General features: G+C 36.4%; 1 long non-coding RNA gene across 1 annotated transcript; it reads left to right on the forward strand.

Annotated features, from left to right (window-relative positions):
* Positions 1-340: 340 nt before the first annotated feature.
* On the forward strand, positions 341-3,523 carry LOC129440473 (uncharacterized). Its single transcript, XR_012360066.1, has 3 exons — positions 341-605; positions 2,957-3,321; positions 3,432-3,523. It is a non-coding gene; the product is annotated as an uncharacterized lncRNA (long non-coding RNA).
* The last annotated feature ends 16,657 nt before the right edge of the window (positions 3,524-20,180 follow it).

Genomic DNA, 20,180 nt, shown 5'->3' on the forward strand with positions numbered 1-20,180 from the left:
GTGTTGAGAGTTTTTCTGAAGACCAGTGGACAGTTGAATGTCTCAGAGCAGATACAAACCATAAAAACAAACATTGATTCTCTGGTTATTATAGCACAGAATCAAACGTACTGTATGTTAACTTGAGAACTGGATTTTTTGTAAATTCAGTTTTAAGAGTGTGTATTAAAGTGTGATAGTTTGTTCTTGATACTTAATAAAAATCAAGCAATTGTTCTTTGTTTAAAGAAACATTTTTCAGATTCTGTAAGGTGTATGCAAATTTAAAACCTCACCCTTTATATTTACAGACTAACTGATCCACTCATTTAAACATCTTTTTTTTTAGAGAATATAGCACGTAAAGGAACGGCTATACAGTCAACAACACATTACATCAGGGTACCTGAAAAAGCTGTAGATGGAAAAAGATATGGATCAGCTGATGCCTATTGCGCTACTACCGGCCTTCAAGATACTCCATGGTGGAGGTTGGATCTCTTGAATTATTATGGGATGATTACAATAATCATCACTGCTAGATCAGACGGTTATCTTGATGAAACCGATGGAGCAGAAATACGGATTGGAGACTCACTGGAAAACAATGGAAACAACAATCCCATGTACGGTTGTTTATAAAATTAGTTTAATAACACTATATGTAAGATTTTTGCATGAAAATATCCAAGTATTCCTAGCACAGTGTTATATAGAGCACTGCTTAGAGTTACAAATGACCTCCTTTTAACATCCGACCGTGGTGAAATCTCAATCCTTATATTACTAAACCTTAGTAACCTAAACATACCCCAATAGTATTTATATATATAAATATATATGTATCTCTCTCAGGAGTTTTTCTCCTCCTAGGAGTTTTCCCCCTGGAGTAGCCAGGAGGGTTTTTCTCCTAGAGGTTTTTGCATCTCCTGGAGAGTCCGCCACCATTGGCTTAACTTAATTCTTTACAGTATACGTTACATTATTATTACGCTCGCTTTTCTATGCTTTTCCTACATCTACTAATGTAAAGCTGCTTTGAAACAATTAACAATTGTGAAAAGCGCTATATAAATAAAATTGAATTGAAAAAAATATTTTATTCACATGCGTATGTACATGTTTGAAACTAAAGAAATTATTTAACAGTTTAAAACGTCCCTGCTTCATCAATGACAATATCAATAGCATCATGTCCGGGTATCAATGTTTTACTGCTGTAGAAATCATATGGTGTTTTTAACTTCATGTGGCACGGCACGACCGTTCAGTGTCTGACATCAAAGTATCAGGAGGATGCTGTTGAGTCGTGGCCGCTTTCATTATACTTTCATGTCAGATGCTGAAGACAATAACTCCCATCATGTCACACTCCTACACAACTAAGGATGTGCCTACTGTAAAGCGGAATACATTATTCGGAAAGTCACGGATCAAGTTCATGTTGCGGAGGACAGGGCGAAGCCGGCAGAGCAGGTAGCAATCAGTAATCGAGCACTGTGGACACAATCGCCCTTGCTTACAAAAAGCTTTGGTTTGAGAGCTCATTCTTCCAGAAGTGTGACATTATGAGGCATTTGGCTCGTGGTTCCTCACTAACAGACATTTGTAGATCTGCCAGCTTTATTAGATTAGGCGACACTTAACCTGTTCACTAGATTTTACAGTGTTCGTATCAGCTTGCAGCCTTCGTTTTGGTGCTGCACGACTGCCATTAGTGCAAAGACGTTACAAAAACTGTTTTTCGCACTCCTCCACTGCCTTGATGGCTGATATTGCAGAGCATTGGCTGTTAACCTCTCACTAGGTGCATCCTTGAGAACTGGCAGCGAATGCAAATACCTGCATGCCAACTTCATTGGCGTTTTACTAGCGTCGGGGTATGTGTGAAATACTCCCGCGACTGTGCTTTTCAAAACCCGCGTATGTATCATTCGCCCCCGCGAACGGAGAACGGATGCGACAACATGGGCGTTTCCAAAATGAACCACTAATATAACTGTTAGATACTTTCATATACTACTGCACTTACCAAATATTAAAAACAAATACAAGAGTAAATTACCTCAGCTGTGAATCACTCCTGTTGGCGCTTCACGAATCTCGACCGTTGAAGATCCCACAATGCATTCTGAAAATTTGAAATTTACAGCAATACTCTGTATATTGGGTTAAACCGCCACGCGGCCCCACAATGCATTGCAGTTTACAGCAATTTTCTGTATTATTAGAAAAACAGCCCGCTGCTGTAAAATAATGCTGTAATTTTTACAGCAATTCATTACAGTGTAGTTTCTCTAAGTAGATTGGTCCCGTGAAGCACGTTCCCAATTTGACGGTTACGGCGTGACATATGAGGGTTACATATGCAATCGAGACGTTATTTTAAGCAAACACACAATGACATAGATAAACAAAAGGTTATTTTATTAATAAATATACAAATAAACATATCTTAATCAACACATTAACTTTATAAACCAAAAACAATTAAGCTGACATTAAATCAGCTGCTTTGTTCAAAAGTTAATGAAGCTCTGTATAGAATGAGCACAGATATCCTAGACCAAAGGTTACATAGAAAGGTGCTGATCTATTTGTTTAATTTTTATAAATGATTTCATAAAGATAAAACTAGTAATTTATTACAATAAATTAAATATGAAACCTCAACATTCCATGTTGATACATTAAGCTCAATGTACATTTGTAATATTATAATGTATATAAATACTTTTTAATGAAAAAATGTGCGTGTTATGCACATTGAAGTTTTTTTCTTGTGATTTTACATTGGATATGTAAATTTGCAGTCTACTTCTGTAATTTTACCATTTTTAACTGTATTTTAAAAAAGTGTATCAAAAAATCTGTAAAATAAACAGTAAAATTCCATAAAATTCCCATTTTTTTACAATGCGTACATATTAATTTATTTAAACACTTCCAGAGATTGATTGATTTTCTCTTTGTTTAGATGTGCTTTAATATCTGGTCTTACTGGCAGTACCGTCAGTTATTCGTGTGATGGAATGAAGGGACGTTATGTGAATGTGATCATACCTGGACGTGTAATTAATCTCGCTCTGTGTGAGGTGGAGGTCTATGGAAAACGTAATTTCTGATACATAATTCTCTACAGTTAGATGGGAGTTTTTTAAATTAGATTTTCCATGGTTTGCTTTTCATTTGTTCGTTTTACTCTCTTGTAAAGTTTTGCTTGAATATGTATATGATTGTTGAGTTTTCTGTGTTTAAGGTATTTTTTTAAAAAAAATGTTGAGACTGAAATTGCTCTCCAGTGTTGATGCCGCGGCTCTGAGCGATAAAATCCTCTCTCAGGTTAGAAGGGTCTTTAAATACAAAAAAATAAATATGTTATTAAAAAAGAGATGTAATACTGTAAGTGTGTTAAATGTGAATAAATCAATGTGTGTATTGATGAATTTCAGCTGCAGTCTGCTCTGTCATTATACATCTCTGATTTTAAACTGTCCTGGACAAAACGCCCTTATAAAGAGAAGGCAAAACAACAGAAGATAGGCAAGTATAAAGTCATTTTAATTTAATCACCGATCGTTTTCAATGTTTAAAGATTTTGCTTTCCTGAGCATCACTGAATGTTTCTTTCTTTGGTAATTATGGGGTTGATCCCTAAATGGCTGAAGACCCTCCTTGTTTTTATTATTGTTCATATTTTTCTGCTGTGGAAGTCAGTGGCAGCCCACAGAACTAATGATGATTTGAATACACCATACGGCATAATTTTCCTTAGTGGTGTAAGCATCTGGTGTCGTTCACAAAGCCAGAGGAAAATCTGTCCAAAACCTACACTGTTGTACCTCTTCTCATTTCTGCAGAACCTGTTAATGTAACATGAATGTTTCACCCGGCTCTCTGCATTATGAGATACATAAGTCCATCATCTTTCAAACATACACAATTTGAGTTATTTTAGTAAATGTCCGGCCTCTTCCGAGCTTTTTGTGGTAGAAAACAGGGCCCATGACTTTCAAGCCGAAAGAGTGCATCTATTCACAGTCAGGGCCATTATCAAAATAACTATGTTCATCTGAATACGATGGACATGTGTATCTCGGATGGCTTAAGGTTAAATAAATCATGGGGTGATTTTTATTTTTCTATACCTTTAAGGAGAGCAGGTGGGGCAAACAGCTGCTATCTGTCATTTACCCATGCTGGTTTTCTTACAAATGTCATTGCTGGCAAAGATAAATGACATGTGATTAATACCTTGTATTTGATTAATTGTATTTAACAATACACATTAACATATAAAAATACAAATTATAAATGCTTATATACACTCACCTAAAGGATTATTAGGAACACCATACTAATACTGTGTTTGACCCCCTTTCACCTTCAAAACTGCCTTGTGGCATTGATTAAACAAGGTGCTGAAAGCATTCTTTAGAATGTTGGCCCATATTGATAGGATAGCATCTTACAGTTGATGGAGATTTGTGGGATGCACATCCAGGGCACGAAGCTCCTGTTCCTCCACATCCCAAAGATGCTCTATTGGTTGAGATCTAGTGACTGTGGGGGCTATTTTAGTACAGTGAACTCATTGTCATGTTCAAGAAACCAATTTGGAAAGATTCGAGGTTTGTGACATGGTGCACTATCCTGCTGGAAGTAGCCATCAGAGGATGAGTACATGGTGGTCATAAAGGGATGGACATGACTCTACCATCTGAATGTCTCAACAGAAATCGAGACTCATCAGAGCAGGCAACATTTTTCCAGTCTTCAACTTTACAATTTTAGCAAGCTTGTGCAAATTGTAGCCTCTTTTTTCTATTTGTAGTGGAGATGAGTGGCACCCGGTGGGGTCTTCTGCTGTTGTAGCCCATCCGCCTCAAGGTTGTGCGTGTTGTGGCTTTACAAATGCTTTGCTGCATACCTCAGATGTAAAGAGTGGTTATTTCAGTCAAAGTTGCTCTCCTATCAGCTTGAATCAGTCATCTCATTCTCCTCTGACCTCTAGCATCAACAAGACATTTTCACCCACAGGACTGCCACATACTGGATGTTTTTACACCATTCTTTGTAAACCCTAGAAATGGATGTGCGTGAAAATCCCAGAAACTGAGTAGATTGTGAAATACTCAGACTGGCCCGTCTGGCACCAACAACCATACCACGCTCAAATTAAATCAACTTTCTTTCCCATTCTGACATTCAGTTTGGAGTTCAGGAGATTGTCTTGACCAGGACCACACCCCTAAATGCATTGAAGCAACTGCCATGTGATTGGTTGATTAGATAATTGCATAAATGAAAAATTGGACAATAATCCGTTCCTAATAATCCTTTAGGTGAGTGTATAATTTCTAATAGTACAAATATGTAACAAACAAACAGAAAAAAAAAACATTGGGTAAATGTTTGGTTCCCCAAATAACTTTTTAAGGTTCTTAAAACATCCACATTAAAGAAATTTTTGTGGAAAGAATGTGTTTATGGAACCATAAAGACCAACAACAAATATATATTTTTATAAGAGTATCCAGTATGAAATATTATGTAGAATACTGTGATTTATTGAATCCATGTGTTTCATTTACAGGTCCTTGTGTTAAATCACCTATTTGATAAAGACTGACTATATATCCAGGTATATTTATCTTATAATCACTAGTTTGCTGTCACAGTCATTATTGCTTCTGTAGGTTTGATAAAAAAGTGTCTGTCTAAATGTTCTCTATACAACAAGTGAAAGTCAGTTCTTTATACACTAGTTTATCTGAAAAAGATGTGGATAATTTTGTTCTTTTATTTATTGAACATGTATTTTATTTATTGATAACTGATGATAAAATTAGTATTTTGGGTTTGTCTCATGTACAATTAATATTTGTATCACATATAGATTAAGTGATTTTATAGATCATGGAGGAAGCACATTTTATTTAATCAAATTAACATAAGAGTGCTAGAGAAGCGATAACACTGCATATAGTCGTCTCAGTTAAACATGAACATAGGAACTGTTGCACAAAAATACACAATATATAAAAAACACTTGAGGTATATGACTTTTAGTCAAATTTTGTTCATTTTACTTTTTGCTATAAGCATATACAGTCCACAGTAATGATATCTTTCTTTTTCTATTTTCCATTAGCCATCCAACCCACAGTCACACACAGATCACAGCACCATTGAACAACAACTCAGACAGCCAGCCAATAATGATCAGTTACGATCAGAAATCTTAACAAAGAGCAGTGATAAAAATATGTTAAACTCCATTGGCAGAAGAGGAGCGTGTACGGGACTCCGCCCTTCACCTGAACCAAACCCATTCATCAGTTCCTTACCTTCACACACCCTTTGAGTTAGACTAGGCCTTTGTTATATTAGGACCTTTAGGTCGGTTTTATCAAACATGCATTTCTAGTCTAGACTCAATAATAGGGAAGAGCAAGTTAAAAGTAATGCAGGACAAAAAAAATTTAGTTTCAAGTTCACTTCACTTGGTAGTCTTTTTTGAGTTTTGTTGTCTGGTGATTTACATTGACCATACGTAATAAAGATTAAAGAGCAATGTCGTTTGATCATTGATACACAAGGTGCCCGGATAAGATTTTAGTTTGTGTCTGTACATGCTTAGTTTTTTAATTTAGAAAACGTGTCAAACTTCAAAACATGAATGTATTGTTTAAGAACACCTGATGGACAAAAGACTTCTGATGTAAGGCAAATGAGAAAGATTGCAGTAGAGTTTTATTCAGACTTGTTTATAAAAGAAGAAACTAGTAATGTATGTGTTTTGCAACAGCTATTGCAACAGCTGCCTACTTTTACTAAGACACAGAGTAAGAATTTGGACAGTTTAGTTTCGTTTAAGGAGTTAACTGACCATGTTAAACCAGATAGAGCATCTGGAATTGATGGACTATCAGTGGATTTTTATAAAGCTGTGTGGAAATACATTGGAGCAGTGGTTCCCAACTCCAGTCCTCAGGGCCCCCCTACCAGAACATTTTAGATGTCTCCATATATAAAACACCTGATTCAGTTCATCAGCTTGTTAGTGTATTAATTAAGGAACCGTTTCAAACATTCTGGAAGGAGCCTGATCAGTGGAATCATGTGTTTCAGATAAGGAGACATCTAAAAGATTTTGGGAGATTTTTGAGGACTGGAGTTGGGAACTACTGCATTGGAGAATACTTTTATGAGGTGGTCTTAAGAGTATTTTAAAGAAGTTTAAAAGGGAGGAATTAACACCATTACATAAAAATGGTGACTTGAGTGCTCTTAAAAACTGGAGGCCTGTGTCTATTTTAACAACTGATTATAAACTAATAACTAAAGTTTTGGCAAATAGGTAAAAACTGTACTGTGAGTGTTAATACATCAAGATCAATCCTAATGGATTCCAGAAAGAACAATATATGATACTATTTTTATGAGTGGAGACATTTTAGATCATTCTAACTATATGAAGTTAATATTGGATTTTTGTTCCTAGATCAGGAAAGAGGATTTTATAAAGTTGACTACGGTTTCCGGTTTGAAACAAGTATTTAAGGGTATGAAGATGTTTTTATTTATTGGATCAAACTTTCATACATGAATGCCTCTTGTATTCTAAAAACTGGTGGTGGTTCAAGCAAACCAATAAGATTACTTGAAGGTATACAACATGGATCCCCACTCTCTGGTGAGTTATATGCTTTAGCAGTGGAGCCACTCAGATATCTATTAAAAAAGATCTTTCTGGTATAAAGGTTGGTGGTAAAATGGAAAATTAAAAGCATATGAAGATGATATTACTGTAATTGTGAAAGATCACAGATATTGATATTAGAGTATCTCGTTATATGAAACCCTCAAAAACATTTATTCAAGCACGATGGAAGCTTTTGCTCCCATTAGATTAAAGAGAAGTAGCAAGTAGCTTGGTCTAATTAAAACGCTAATTAGAATCACCAAATGCAATAATGATTTTGCATCCTTTAGTCTCAATGGCGACCAAAAATGCATAATGTAATAACGCTAAACAAATGAGCGCAGCAAACACAAAGTGTTAACAAAGTGAGTTAAACTCAGTTAACATACTGTGGTAAATATGTGGAGTTTTTAATAACATGATTCAGTTAAGTAGCATCACATCACGATTGAAAATGTGACACAGATTTCATATAAAATGACTGGTTTCTTTAACGTTACTGGTTTCTACTGTTAACATTACACATGTGTTTTCTCTTTGAGCTGTTTACTTTCTCTTAAGCCCCAAATAGTCGTGTTGATGAGGATACTGGCAAAGGTGGGTATTTTGACGCACATGTGTATTTAAGGCAAGTAAATGGCAAAAATGCTCATGAGCTTAATGAGCAGCGGATGTGCACTTTGCACCTCCTATCACACAGTAAAACACACGCATGTAACATTGTGGTTTTAATAGCTTACAATTCCTTAGTTTTAAAAGCTGCTGTGCTTAAATGCATGTACACACGTTAAATTTTCGTATGCGCACAGCCACCTTGGCGCGTAACCTAGTCCAAAATCTCTCCTGGTTGACAAATTCTCACGGTTTATTATATCTACCAGTTTATTACCAACCCCTTATTCACACTGGCTCATAAAAACTATATTTGTGACTTTTATTATATTTAACATATATATCTAAGACATGATACTTAGCAGATATTAAAAATCTCAATGTGTTTTTAAGTTAGAGGAAGAACTCTTGAATTGTGATATTTCAACTAGTCTGGGCAAGCAAAGTAAACTTGACGTAATGACACAATTGCATTCTTCGCCTTCACCGCAAAAAAGCTCCTAAGGTACGGCCAAGCATGCTGAAATGCTGTATTTGAGCTATTGCATGTTGAAACATCTACTACACTTCCTTTCTCCTTCTCCTCCATTAAACTAAATTGGCGGCGCCTAGGTGTTTTGAAGTCAGTCTGAGGCAAGTTTTCTATGCGCAACTTGATTGGACGGTAATCACTGGACTAAAATTTTCTTTAACCAATCATCACTGACAGGACAAATATAATCATATAATGTAGCAACGGCAGGTTGAGGGAAAATAGCGCAGTAAAAGTTTACTCAAGTACAAGTAAAAGTACACTTCCAGATAGCACAGGTACGTCTGTAACATGTCTGGTAAAGATCTGGAGATCTGGAATACATCTGGTGTGTAAAAACATCTTGTGATACACGTCTGGATCCGAACCTTACTTCCGGTTTCGTTTTTTTAATGGTCTGACAATTTGCTAAACTGATCTCTTGAACAAATGCCTCGTCAAAAATAACAGTTTTGGTTTCCTAGGTGTAATTTATGTGTTGTTTTTTTGCTTGTTATATAAATAAACTACGTTTAAAGAACTTTGTTGTGATTTATTCTTAGCGGAGTTTACCGGAAGTTACGTTCGGACCGCGACAGCCGTTTGTTTATGTTGTTACTGCTGAAACGGTCTATAAAGGTCTTAGAAAGTGCTGCTTTACATGCATTCTAAATCAAAGTCTTGCAGACTTCTTCAATATGTCTATATGACGTCTTTTAGGAAACGTCTCAGAGACGTATTGTAGATGAGCAAACGATTTAATAATTCGTCTTGCAGATGTAAACGCAGACATCAAAAAGATGTCTCCGTGATGTATGTGTGCTATCAGGCAAACCACTTAATAAAGTACGATTTCTGAAAAAAAACCTAAAAACTACTCAATTATAGTAATGAGAGTATTTGTAATTCGTTTCTTTACACCACTGATGACTTCCCACTGAAAACATCAATGAAAAACTGAAAACACTTACAAGATGTACACTGTGGCACAAAAAAATGGACATTGGGGCACTAGTAACAGTTACGCACCTGATCGCTGTCAAACTAAACATACTGTACGCTCTGTTCACACGCTCTTCACAGCAATGAAGTTCAGTTTGCAGGGTTTTACGGTTGATTGGCTTTTTAGTTTTTAGAAGATGTTTGAGTGGTGACAGCTGTTTTCTTTTCCACATGGTTTGCATGTCTTAGATTTGAATCACACGCAAAAGTATCAACCTCACTATTTTATTCAAAGTATTGTAAGGTTATACAAGTTGTCTGCCAACTGTTTTTATGATTTATTTGTAGAGAAATCAGGAATCATTTCCGAAATCAGCCCTGTTTACTTGTGTCATTTAAATCTATTGAGAGAATTGTCTTGAATGCAACATAGGGCATTAAACAGGGCTGATAAACTTTACCTGATTCAGTATTGAGAAGTCTGCTGACTCATATAAGTCACTTTGTGTGGCGCTGCGAGAAATCAATCGACTCCCTTAATGTACTTACATGTCCACACAGTGAATTGTTCAATCAGATGATTTATGTTTATGTATGTTTGTAGGTTTGTTTTATAGTTTTAACATGAATAACAACCATACAGACACCTGATAATCTTCTCCATCACATCACGTGTAGAAATTGGGTCTGTTACTTAAACAGGTAAAGTCCTTATTTAAATGTGCAGTTTTGCATTTTCTGATTTGATTTGTAAATAAGACTCAAAATCACAACTCTAGAGGTCAAATGATGTGAAATGTGCTCATGAAATATAAGTAATGTCGTGAGGGGGGATGAGGCTGAAATCCAAGCAGAAAAAGGGATGGATTGCATTGATTGAAGAGTAAAAAAGAGAGTATTAAGGAGAGAGACTAAGTGAAATCTTCATATCTAACTCCACACAGGTCTGTTATCATCCTAATAACCCATAAGATAAAGATCTCTCACTCATTCATCTGATTTTATTTTGTGGTGAGTACAGCAGCTGACACACATGATGATGGAGACACACAAGCACATCTAATGCAAGTCAATGGAGTTGGACAAAAACTACGATAAAACCTGTTGGACACCCCTGACCACTTGGTGAGTTTCAGGTCTTTGTAAAACGAAAGTTTAATGCATTTTAGTGCTGACATGACTAACAATCTTAAAAAACTTACGCTTAGCATCAGTGGCGGCTCGTGACTGCACTTCCGAGGATGCACTAATTCATAATAAGTGTTTGGATTGTCGTGTGTGTGGTTCCCTTTTCCAAAATATGTGTCATGCGTGTGGAGAGATCCTGTGTGCATCACGTGTTTTGTCAAAAGTGCCTGCTGGAGACGCGTCAATGATAAAAGAGACGCTCGCGTTCCCTAAATACACGCAACACACTCCCTTAACAGTAAACTCTGATTATGCATGAGATGATCTTTTAAGTTCAAGGCAGCAGGCACTTATTTTGGCATGACACATGATGCACACACGATCTCTCAAAGCGCAGAACACATATTTTGAACCACACACATGACAAGCTACATACTTGTTGTGACGAACTTCGCATCGTGAGCTTCAAAAAAAGAAGTCACCAGCCGCCACTGACAGCACTTTAAGTTTGGATCTAATGTCAGATGCTCATGGCTCCTGGTATAAATTTGACTACGTATGATGGCTGGTGCCTCTAATTCCACGTTCCTGAGAATAGAACCACCTATATAACCAGGGCGTTTGTAACAGACATCTCAGCCGGTGTGCTGCTGAGGGGGGAGAATCTGTTGGATATAATCACAGGAGCATGGGTGGGTGCTGAATACGACTAGTCACCCTGTTATCCAGCCGCCTTGACTCTGATGTCGGAACCTAGCCAGGTGCATTACCCCTAACACTAGGCAATAGTTCTGCAACCTTCTCCGTCAGTCTTACTACTTTGTTACACTTAACGCATGTAAAACCCTCTTTGCTGATGGAAGAAGCTAAACTATACATGTGTTTTGAAATGCAGGGCCAGGGTGATGTGAGGCACGCTGCACAGCACACTGGATCTACAATAACCAGCCAGGAGCTCCTCTACAGCTTCCCGCTCTGGTGATCTCAGGTCTGAAAAACAGACATCGGATGAATCCGCCATTAGATTGGCAGGGGAAACAGATTCACAGTAAACAGACGGTAAACAAGTGCTAAAGTTAGCCGGCACCGTTTGGTGATGCTAGCAGGCTATATGCTAAGGCTGGGTGTTACTAATAATAAATAATTTCACTTAGTAATACTATACAATAAAGTCAAGGTAGAGTATTCCTGAGGTAAACTAATAAGTTATATTAAATAGATAGGAACAAGATAGTAAAAAGAAAGGATTTTGACAAAAAACTCGACGGAGCTCCAAGCTTAGATCACATAATAACACCTCCCTTCTAAGTATGACCTGAACTATTTTAGGACTGTCCTAGTAAGCCAGACCCAGTTTTCCAGCCTGTCAAGAATGTTGTGATCGACAGTGTTAAAAGATCGAGTAGCAACAGCACTGATAGTTTGCCTGTGTCTGTATTAAGACGAATATCATTTATTATCTTTATGAGCGCTGTCTCTGTACTGTGGGGTGGTCGGAAACCAGAGTGAAAAATGTCAAAGTAACCATTAGAAATTAAGAATTTGTTCAGCTGATTGAAAACAACTTTTTCAATGATCTTGCCTATGAAAGGAAGATTTGAGATTGGTCTGTAGTTGCTCAATACAGTGTTATCCAGGTTGCTCTTTCTCAGGAGGGGATTAACAACTGCAGTTTTAAGGGATTTTGGAAAAGTCCCAGAGATAAGTGATGAATTTACCACTTCGAGGAGATCTGCTTCTAAACAGTTAAAGACACTTTTGAAAAAAGATGTTGGGGAGTGTGTCAAGGATGCAGGTTGATGTTTTAAAGGAATAGTCTACTCATTTTCAACTATATTTTATGGCGTAATAGCACTTTTGGGAGTACTTGGACTCGCCTGAAAAGTCCGCTCCCCTTCTCACTCTCATAATGGGAGAGGGAGGGTGTTACTGCGCCGAGTCAAAGTACTCCCAAAAGTGCTATTACGCCATAAAATATAGTTCCTCTTTTAAATCCGCTTAGAAAAGCACTATGTTTTATTTTGTACCACCAAACTTGCTCGTATAACTAGTCGTCTTAAATAGGAAAAACGTTGATGTGTTTGGTCACTTCTAACTTTATCTCTAAATCGTACAATTGAATGAATGGGGCTAAGCTAAATGCTATCGAAGCGTCGCAGTGCGCTCCAGCGCTTACGTGCACGCACACAGATGATAGAGGGATGTATCAACAGTTCTTAGTTAAGGTAATAACATATTTTAATATTGAAAATGAGTAGACTATTCCTTTAAGATGCTGTACTGTTTCTTCCAAAATTTCACCATCAACTGCTTGATTTGTCTAACCCATAATCAATGTCCCAGGACAACGTGGTAGTAACATAACTATATGTGTAGTTATAAGTCAAAATGGTTTGCCTGCGTGTGTGATGCGCGGGGCTCTGAATGTGACAGATGTTTTGCCAAAACAACTATGCATGTTACAGTATCCACTTTAAATTCAGGAAGCAAAGGTTGCTGTGGAGGTTATTAACCATTAATATATTTGTATTTAATGCTCTCACTAATTATTCTATAGTTTTTCTGTGTCATATTATCACCATTCATATATGCAACCAAAGAGTTTACTTATAGAGCACAACATTGTTTACAAATAAAATAACATTCCTCATAAATCGACTGACTTATTTTTACTTTCAAAATGCACCACATTGATGTATTTACATTTAGATGCACAAAGTGACTGAATTTGTTTAGTCTGATGGTTTACTTTGTGGCATATAGTAAATTATGTTTAACTAAAATAGTAGTATATTCTTAATTTTGCTGAAAATAATCTAAAAATATATTTAAATAAAGCTTTTTAACATTTCAGTTTTTATTTCATTTCAGTTTTATTTTTTTGTTGTTTGCATCATAATACTTAATTCTGTGCAACTGGAACCGGTTGTACACAAATGTAGACAATTACACTGCTTCATGTTCAAAGAAAAAAAATTGCTCATTATATTTATTGGTTCTTCCTAACCCAAAATAGTTGTAAGAAATCTAAAAAAAGACGAACCAAAACTTGAGTCTTAGGAGGTTAAGTTTTTATTTACTTGTAAGCACTGTGCAATGTTAATGTAATGGTTGGCTGACAATAATAATTTTAGAAATATTCTTATTAGAAATACAACTTTTTGAATTGTGCATAGCTCTGAATATTTAAGCCTACTACACTTCTGGATTTTAACGTTGGTCATGGTACTTGGAGAAACAAATATTTTCCAAGTGGTACTTGTTGTAAAAAATTTGAGAACAACTGCTTTACTGTAAGTACTGCAAGTAATAGTAAGTTTTCAATATTACTGTAAGCAGCACTTGTATTTTGTAAAAAGTCAGCAATCCAACTGCAAAATTTGCCAATTGCATCGTCTCTGGTGTCCTGTTCTTCATCATACTCTTCATCTGCCTCTCAGACTGTTTCCAATCCATACAACTGGAAAAATACCATTAGATAAAAGTGTGTAGAATTTTGAGTTGTTGTGTTTACTAGATGACAACTGTGTTGTAGTTGTGTTCAACTTTTGCCTGCATGTGTTTAGCATTTATAAAACAAGTGCATTGCAGTGTAAAATGTGTGTTTTAGTGAGAAGTTTGTGTTTAGAGTTTTGCATGATTTGACAAATGGGTTTAGGCCACTATGAACTTGGTTTAGAGATTGAGGTTAGGTGTTTTAGCAATTCAGAAAAAAGTTAGTGAGAATTTTCTTTTATCATAAACCCTTTCAACGCATCTGCAACAGGCACTTATTTTGACATGAAGCGTAATGCACATAGGTTACCATGATGTGCTGAACACATATTTTGAATTTGCGCCCCTCAGGAGAGAATCACTGGCTGGTCACACTCCTGCTCTTACTGTATATACTGTACAGTGTCTTACACTAATATTGGCACCTTGGTAAATATGAGCAAAAAAGCCTTAAAACCTTTTGATCTTTAGCTCAAAATATTGAGCAAACACAACAGTTTTATCAGTTTGAGAGCCATATGTGGTGTTATTTTCATTTTGTACACTAGGTGGAGTATTAAGATGTGAGATGTATAAAATGTCAAAGAAGATGCTGCACACATGTGGGCTAATGAGGATACCAGTTTTCATCGTGAGATTGGTGTCATGGCATTGTACATTCAGTGGAAAGCCATTTGTAAAATATCTGTATGAATTTGTGACATTGTAACTCTTTGAAATATTTAACCATATGTGACTAAACAAAATTTTAAACGTGAGCATCAAGATACTGAGATTGTTATTGGTTACACGAGTCAAACAGCACTGTGAGTGACTGATCCACATCTGTGGAATGATCTGCTGATTGTTGTGTTTGCTCCCTTGTCATTCTCATTGGTTTGATTGTTTGATCCCTTGCACCTGTTCCTCTCTTGATTTACTCCCTTATTTAAAGCCCTTGTGTTTCTTGTCCTGTGCCAGTTCGTTTTGATATTACTCTTGTCATTTAGTGTTCAAGCCAGTGTTTGGTCAAGTGTGTGTTAAGTAGTGATGGCCCTGCTGAAAAAAACAGCATCAAACCAGCATGGACCAGCATGGGAATTATGCTGGTTTAGCTGGTGGTCACAGCATACCAGCACCAAAACACAACATATGCTGGTATGACCAGCATGGGATGCTGGTGCTAATGCTGGTTTAGCTGGTGCTAATGCTGGTTTGTTGCTGGTTTAGCTGGTGCTGATGCTGGTTTGATGCTGGTTTAGCTGGTGTTCACTAGCAAACCAGCACCAAAACACAACATATGCTCGTCTTGCTGGTATGCTGTTTTTTTCAGCAGGGGGGGAAATGAAGCTTCGAATGAAGCACCGATACTTCTCTTACTGTTTCGAACCATGATTCGAAGCCTCAACGAGGGTGTCGAAAACAGCGCCATCTTTTGGTTAATAAAATATATAGCAGTTGCTTCTGGAAAAAGCTCCGTCAATGAAGTAACAAGCTGATGAAATTCAGATGAATATTAATATTATGTGAACAAATAAAGCTTAGACAAAGTGTCTGTGAATGGTCAATATAATAAATGCATTTACTGATTAAACTGTGGCAATAAATTCCAGTAGGAGTTAATATTCATATGATTCAATTGTGTATTGTACAGAATAATGTTCACATGCATATAATAACAGACGTGCACAAAATTATAAGTAAAACAATACAGTATTATGTGGGACCAAAATGTGAATAAGGCAAATAACTCATAAAAAACCTTTAGGGTTCGAACCTTCTGACACACAAAGCGAAGCGCGCACGTGACTAAGCAGAAAGTGAAGCTTCGTTTGTCATTGGTCACGTGATTTCAACGTTAACAACACAAGCTTCGAATCAAAGCTTCATCTGGCACGCCCACTTTTGCTCGACACAAGCTCCGAAGCCTCGCATCAAATGTAACATCACTAGTGTTAAGTGTGTTTGTAATTATATCCTGTTTACTGTTGTTTGCCCCCTCGAGGGCTTTTTGTTTTGTTAATATTAAAGTGTTCTCTGTTCACCCCTCAACATCGTCTGCTTTTGGTTTCATCCGTCCCTGTTCCTGACACTGATTCTTTAGAAGTCTTTAGGAATCGGCTAAAACCCATCTCTTCCACCAACACCTTACTGTCAGGATCCTGCCCGAATCTTGTTTTATTATATCTAGTCATGTTGGTAGGGTTCTGCCAGTACATTGTTTTGTGTGGTCTCAGTGTTGGTTATATTAGATCATGTATTTTCCATGTCTCGTCACTTTTTACCCACTCCCTTGCTTGTTATTATTTTCAGCTGTTCCCCTCATTAGTTTTTCCTATTTAAAGTCCTTGTGTTTGGTGTTCTGCACTGGTCTGTTTTGTGTTGTTACCACTACACTGTAGTGTGCTTTGGGCCATATTCCAATATATATAGATACCATAGAACCAATACATAGAACCAATAGGTCTGAGCCCCGTGAACTAAGCTGTATACTTATCTGCAAGCCCAAGCTCAAAACCCAGTGCCCCTATTGTATACTTACCTGTACGTCCAAGTTCTGTGCCCAGTGTACTAAGCTGTATACTTACCTGCACGCCCACAGTACCAAGCCCAGCCTACTCCTGTATACGTACCTATATGACAAAGTTCCAAGCCCAGTATACTCCCCCCGTATACTTAACTGCACGCCCAACGTCCAAGTCCCGTGTAGACCTACCCGTACGCCCACAGCTCCACGTATAGTGTACTTACCTGTATACCTTCCAGGCACCTCCAAGCCCAGGGACGCTCCTGTATACCTTCTGGACGCCCAAGTTGCCAGCCTAGAGTACTTACCTGATTTCTTTCTGGACGCCCAAGCTTCAAGCCCAGTGTACCTTTTACGTGCCAAGGCCGCCAGTCTAAGGTACTTACCCACTCACTTACCAGTGTGCTTACTTGTGTCCGTCCTTTGCGTCCAGGAAGAGAGGAGTTGGAAGTTTCTTGCAACATTTAAAAACCCATCTCTTTCAAAAATACTTGATACTTGACCACATTTCTGCCTCTTCTTTCTTTTTGGTTTTAAATAAACAAACTTCTTCTTTTTCTCTCAACAGGTATTTTTTCAGAATAATGAAAACTTGTATCTTGTTATAAGCAGCGTTTGTACTATTGTTACATTATTACTATACTCGCTTGTACGGTTTATTCTTAGCCGCTGTTGCCGTCTTCTTATATTATCTATAGATTATTCTGTGGTTTTCCCTACATCTATTCATGTAAAGCTGCTTTGAAACAATTAAAAATTGTGAAAAGCACTATATAGATAAAATTTAATTGAATATTGCCTCCCGGCCCAGATTGGCCATTGGGAGAACAGGGAGAATTCCCGGTGGGCTGCTCTGTTTTTTTGGCCACAAGGGGTGCTGTTGTCTTGCGTCAATTTTAAAAGTACATAATATATTTGTTCTTTTTTGACAAAAAGTAGGTTTACCTTACACATGATCTAAGTAAAAAATAAATATAAGAATTTTTATTTTATTCTTTTATTTTATTTCCATCTGTTTCCCCTGCATGCTTGATAAATTTTGTTTGTGTATTTGTATTTCAGGGGTTTCCAAACCTTTTTAACCCAACAGGACTCTCAAGACCCACCAATTATAAAAAAATGAAATATAGGGGAAATGAAAAACACATGTGTTCCCTTTCAGTTGCTTTTGAATAAAATTTTAATTGAATAATATTAAAATACCTTATGGTAGGGCTGGATGGTTATGGCAAACATCATAATTATAATTATATTATCTAATTAAAATCATATTATTTCAATACAGTCAGTCATGAACTAAAGTGGGCCAGTCTACAGCTTAAAACACCAGGGCTGAAAATGAGTCCCACTCCGGCCCTGGACACAGATCATTTCTTCTGGCCATTAGTCAAATAGTGTAACCCATTTCTTGGAAGAGAGCCTCATATATTTGTACATGCACATGAAAGGAAAATAAATGTTGGATAATGTTTTCATATTATTATGATTTTTGAACTATAAACAATTGCAAAAAATATAAAATAGAATTTTAGTTAAAAAAAATTATTTCCAGTGCACTGATTCAAATATTTTATAAGTTAAATAATCTTACTTGTGTCTAGAAAATCTGATTTCTGAAGTGTCAGACTGTGATGTCTGACACTCTTTCACCCGGTTTTACAGACAAAGCTTACCCTTAAGAAGATTAACCATGATTTTATTATGGTTAAAGTGCAGTGGCCATTTTTGGTGTATTGTTCATTATTAGCAAAACCATGGTTTTACTACACTAAACATGGTCTAACAATGTTTTTTGAAAACCAGGTATGTTAAAACCATGGTTATTTTGTTTTAACCATGGTTTTACTACAGTAACCATGTTTTTTTACTGTAGTAAAACCATGGTTAATTTTCGTAAGGGTATGGTCTCAACTGAGAATAACTTGCTCTGACAGATCTTAAAATAAGCCAGTTCCATTAATTTGTCTCAAGATACACACCAGTAACATCTTTATTTAAGGCATGTTTATAAAAGATCCTTAAAGGTCTTAATTTAACTAGGGTCTAGACCTGGCTCTAACTAATCATTGTCTGTGAAACTGGGCCTTTGAATAATATTTTCAATGTAAAACCTGACGTCAACATGCTAATAGAGATTTTAAAGTGAACAGACTTCACACGAGCGTTCTTCTATCTGAAGTTACAGCAGTTGAAGGATTTATGTGATCATTTATTTTCATCATGAAGATTGTTTTACTGTTTGTCGTCTTATCAGGTGAAGGACTTTCATTTCTTTTATTGTCATTTCAATTTTCTCCATATGTTAAACACTTGATTAATGTTATTATAATATAGACTAATATTTGTTTTATAATAAGTGTAACTGTTTTAAATGTGAACGTTTGATTAAAGAATTTCCCTTACGAAAAAAAAGTTTATTCAAGTGTGCTGTAAGTATACTTGTTTTAAACGTAAACAAGAACGTATACTTTCAGTTTACTTTTTATGTGCTTCTCTAAAATGTACTTTAGGTACTTCTCAGAAATATACTTAAATTGTACTAAAGTAAACCTGACCTATACTGACCGAAATGTCTAAGTATATTTGGCCTATACTGACATATACTTAAAAGTATGAAGTAAAAATGCAACAATGAAAGCTACATAAAGAAAGCTGCAAAAAAAGCCACATGAATGGTGAAAAATAAATATACTTTATTGTATTTCAAGTATATTTAACTTTGCAATAGTACATTACAAATATACTTAGAAAGAAATGTGCCATCTTTAAATATATTGAAAGTATACTTACAACATATTTGCTTACAATTAAACTTTTAACATACTGCTATTTTAGCTTGATCTCACGGCAGCCTTTGATACAGTGGACCATGAAGTCCTTCTGTCTCGCCTTTATCACTACGTTGGCATTCAGGGTATTGCATTTCAGTGGTTCTCTTCATATTTGACAAATAGAAAATTTTCTGTAATGATTGGGGACTCTTCCTCCTCCACTAATTCTCTCTCTTGCGGGGTGCCTCAAGGCTCTATTCTTGGGTCCATTTTATTTTCACTGTACATGCTGCCTCTCGGGTCCATCATAGCCAAACATAATATAGCCTTTCATTGCTATGGGGATGATCTGCAAATTTACCTGCCTATGAGTTCAAATAACGCTGAAGCAGTTGGATCACTAATTGATTGCATTTGTGACATTAAATTATGGTTGGAGCAAAATTTTCTTCATTTAAATGAAGAAAAGACTGAATATATTTTATTTGGAGAATCTGTATCTTTTGACTTTGGTGCGCTGACTTTTGA

The sequence above is a fragment of the Misgurnus anguillicaudatus genome, chromosome 21, assembly GCF_027580225.2.
Source record: "Misgurnus anguillicaudatus chromosome 21, ASM2758022v2, whole genome shotgun sequence".
NCBI classification, from domain to species: Eukaryota; Metazoa; Chordata; class Actinopteri; order Cypriniformes; family Cobitidae; genus Misgurnus; species Misgurnus anguillicaudatus.